Source organism: Empidonax traillii, unplaced genomic scaffold (genome assembly GCF_003031625.1).
Source record: "Empidonax traillii isolate 1590-97213 ecotype Southwest subspecies unplaced genomic scaffold, ASM303162v1 scaffold843:size495593, whole genome shotgun sequence".
Taxonomy (NCBI): domain Eukaryota; kingdom Metazoa; phylum Chordata; class Aves; order Passeriformes; family Tyrannidae; genus Empidonax; species Empidonax traillii.
This window is the reverse complement of record NW_020956036.1, coordinates 183,375-187,817: the sequence shown is the minus strand read 5'-3', so window position 1 is coordinate 187,817 and position 4,443 is coordinate 183,375. Positions and strand designations below refer to the sequence as shown.

The 4,443-nt window shown below is 41.5% G+C and overlaps 1 long non-coding RNA gene across 1 annotated transcript; it reads left to right on the top strand.

The window, feature by feature from the left end:
* The first annotated feature begins 982 nt into the window (after positions 1-982).
* Positions 983-2,076, top strand: LOC114066988. The gene is made up of 2 exons (XR_003573288.1): positions 983-1,131; positions 1,969-2,076. It is a non-coding gene; the product is annotated as an uncharacterized LOC114066988 (long non-coding RNA).
* Positions 2,077-4,443: the final 2,367 nt, after the last annotated feature.

Here is a 4,443-nt window from a genome sequence, read left to right as displayed (position 1 = left end):
ACATTTTTTCCCTTAAAAAAGAAAAAGGTTGGTGTTGTTCTTCTTGGGGGGTTAAGGCACCCAGTTAGGGCCTCTTGCACACTATGGGCATGTACCTGTATGCTGATTTTTACCCACCTATGTGCTCTGTAAATGGGGGTGGGGAAAAGCAAAACCAAGCCTTTCTTTATTTCTTTTGTCTGGGGTAAACTATTATTCTCCAATCTTGTTTCCAAAAACAATCAAGAATTAATGGAATTATCAGGATAATTCATTTTACTTCTTCAGTTGATAAGCTCATTCAGATGGAATCTTAGATTCCTGTAATGTTTGAATGAACTACTGAACAGGAAACTACAGTAATGTTCTGTTGGGAATCATTCTTGGGAAGGAAATAAGTCACTTCTTAGCTTTACTGGTAGAAGTTGTGTGTTTCCACGCCTACTACCAGTCTGTGTAGGGAGGCAGATTTTTGATGGTTTTATCCATCCTAAGCGTTACCTGTGCTGGTGCTACTGAGCATTGGTAATCTACACTTACTATTTTAATTGTTTTATATTTGTATCCCAAGAAGTTCCTGCTGTGGACTTATTTTTTTTTTTCTTCTCTAATATTCAAAACATGTTCTCTTTGCAAGATCAGTTAAGCTTTATTAACCAAAGTGACTAATTGAGAGACAGCAGAGGTGCAGTTTTTTTTTGGAATTTACACATGGAACAATTGAAACTAAAAGCCCCTGAGAGCCTGGATACTCAGTGTAGTTTTATATCTCAAAAGGCCACCTCTGTATCTTGGATTTTCACCTTTAATAGCAGAAAGCCTGTACTTTACCCTGAGAACCTCATTCATGTGTAAGGTAAGGAGGCCCTAAGGTGTGTCATGTCTTGAGTTTCTGAAATACTTTCAATGGTTTCCTTTGGTTGGTTATGGAAAAGATTTTTAATTCATACATGGGCATAAAAATGTAGAACTTCCACAGGAAATGTTAGAACTGAGTTGTTAATCACAACTTCTAATGATTTTTTAGGCAAGCTGGAGGGCCTGTTGATGCAGGACCTGAATTTCAGAAAGAAATGAATGAATCCCTTGCAAGACTCCAGCGGGCGTATGGTGAGGGAGATCTAACCAAGTTCCCAGAATTTAAATTTGAGGGTGAGTCATCAATCTTACTGAATTCCAGTTGCAAGTAAAGACATATTAACTCATGGGTTTTCTTAATTTCCATTTTGCCTTTATTTAGAACATTAATTTAATGTAAGATGCCTTCTGGGAATCTTGCTGCTTCCACAAAATACACATCGGATTCCACCTGACCCTTTTTTTAAATTATTTTCTTCTTCTTCCAGTAGAGATTTGGACTGCCTTATGCTTAACAAAACTTGCAGCCAGGTCAGGGTATCTTAACTGCCCTTCACAGACCCTAAGCCTTACCTCTCAGACCTAGTATTAAGAACAGACATTAGTAGCCTGCCTGTCCAGAGCCCTAACCCTTCTGAGTTTGTATCTTTGACAGCAAGAACTCCTTCCTCAGTGTTTGCACGTGGAGAGTGGATTTGAAATTTTGCACTCCCTTCTGTTAATATACAGTAATAACACTAATCAAGAGGAGAGAAAAGCTTGGTTTCTTGTTCCTGAGTTGGAAATGTCATGTCCAGTAATATTCTGGTTGACTTTTCCAGTTTCCCTGCTGCCTTCTCCGCCATTCCAGGTGTTGCTAAAAGCTGTTTTGGCAGAATGTTACTAAGTCTTAGCCTTTATGGATAACTCCTGCAAGGTGGAAAAGACCTGTCTCCAGCGTGGTTTTGGTTTTAGTACTGCCCACAATCAGTCAGACCTTGATGCAAAGTAACGGGGTGTAAACTGCAATGTCCAGGAGCTTGCTTTAGCTTGCCAACTTAATGGTTAATTTTCTTTGAATTACAAATTAATTGTGGTGTTTGAGGAACGAATAAAAAGAGACTAATATGATTCTTCTCTTTCTCCCTCTAGAGCCCAAATTTGAGGAGGCTCCAAAGTGATCTCTGCAGCCGTGTACAGCCATGGTGTTGCTGAACAGGGCACCTGTTGTATCTTAATAAATACAGTGTTTGAGTTTGATTCCAGTGGTGTGAAGAAGTTCTTGACTGTATGGCAAGTGTAGTTTGCTGTGGTCATCAACTCTGAGTGGCTGAGGCAGCTGAGTAGTGTTCCTCAGTGTTCACTGCAAAACTCCTTTGCTGAGCTACATTTCAGTGGTGAGATGTTTTCTTCAGAGTGAAATTACATATGCAGCCTACAGCAAGAGAGAGGGAGAGACCTTCACTTTATTGACAATAAAACACTGCTTGAGCCTTAATTACAGGAAGGTTTATTCTGTCAGGATATTGAGTTTAATTCTGCACAACTACAGACTTATGGATGGCTTTGGCAAATCTAATACAATTTCAAGGTCCTAGTAAATCAGAATTGCAGGAAAGATTGAGCCCTTGACAATGGTTGAGACGTAAGTAGTACAATTCTGGTAGCAAGGGCATCTGTGGAAGTTATTTGAGAAGATTTGTTCCAAGCTGCAAGAGTGAATCTTGTATTGCTGCATGTAAATATGAACAAAATGAGAAGTCTTCACAGAGATTCAATATACAAGTTAATTTAAGTTTTTTGGGGTTGTTTTTTTTTTTTTTTTTTAAATGCCATCACAGACAGTTAAGTTGACTGGATCTGAACATTGGCAGTATTTTCAGTATTTACTATTTTCAGTTTGTAGTACATGGAAACAATATTTACTGTGTAGAGGTCAAAGGATCGCTTTGTGTTGTGGTTTAACCCTCAGCACCCCACAGCTCCTGGCTCACTTCCTGACCTCTTCCCACTACCGTGGGGAGGGGAATTGGAAAGAAAACTCATGGGTTGGGATGGGAACAGGTAAATAACTGAAACAAAGTAATAATAATTGTAATAGAGATATAAAACCTGAGAAACACAAGTGATGCGCAGCACAGGTGCTCATCACCATCCCAGCAGCAACTGGCCCCTCCCAGCCACCTTCCTCAGTTTTTATGCCAGTCTGTGGTGTGGAATATCTCTTTGGCCAGTGCAGGTCAGGTGTCATGGCTTTTGCACCTGCCTGGTGGCAGAGCATCAGACACTGAAAAGTGTTTGACTCAGGGCAAGCACTACTGAGCAACAACTAAATGTCAGTGTGTTGCTTTACTGAATCCACAGCTCTGTACCAGCTACTAGGAAGAAAACTCCCAGCTGAAACCAGGACAGTATCTACTGCTTATTCCATACCATTAATATCATGCCAGGTCCCACACTTTCCAATACACCACCACCTTTCCTGTCTTTTGATAGATACACAGATATCATTTCCTTAGTCTACAGACAATCCCTGTAGAAGTCCACTGAGTTCATTTAGTCCATGACTTCTGGCTCCATCTGTCATAACTGTCTCAGGGTAGGAAAGATAGCATGTGGTGTTGGATTGTTGCATGTTAAGCCGGTTCTGATTCCATCACTGCTGCGCTTGTCTGCTTTCATTGAAATTCATTCTTAATGTCGCGATTGAAGGGGACGTGGGTTCGGGTCCCCAAATCCGGAGTGGTGGAGGCAGGCACTATGAGGTGCCCAGGCAATGGTGGGCACACAGCTGATACAGAAGTGATAATACAGTGTTATATAGCAATTAACATCACACAATTAAGTTCACTGGGCTGTTCTCACCCAAAATCACACCCAGGCTTCCACTCCTTCTGCCTTAACAAGCGTGCCCAGGTCCTTGAGCAAAAGCAATCCCACGGATGGGTTTGTCTTTGCCCGAGGCAGCAATAACCCAGACTGTCTTGCCCAGCATATTTTTTATGAGCACTACAGGAACCTTATTCCCTTCTATAATATGTAGAAGTTTTTGTTAGGCAGGGCCAGCCCAACTGGCAGACCCTCTGGTGCTGACTCACCAGGTGACCTTTACCAATGCACATCCCAATGTTTGAAGGTCCCCTCACACCCATGGTTAGTAGTCTTGAACAGTCCATTGTATCATTTGATCTTCCCGAAGGCTGGTGCACAGTAAGGGATACAATCTACCCACTCAATGCCACATTCTTTGGCCCACCTGTCTAAGAGTGTTTTCCAAGTATTTCTTGTTTGATTTGTTTAAAGGCTTTGTGTTGCTTGGGGCCCATGCAAAGTCATTTCTCTGAGTGACTTGATAGAAGGTGCTTACAGTCAGACTGTAGTTTGGAACATGCATTTTCTGAAAACCCACAATGCCTAAGAAAGCTTAGTTCTTGAAGAAACGGATTAGAATTTGTTTCCACAGGATAAAGAGTAAATTCATCCCTTCCCCTCTGCCTGGGAAATTGGCCACTGGAAACTGGAGCAGCAACTTTCCTGGAAGAACTCCCATTTGGGATTGTTTTCCCTTGCAATTCATATCTCCAGGGTTCAGGTAGGTCTTCCATCCCAATTCCTCATGTCCTCTCT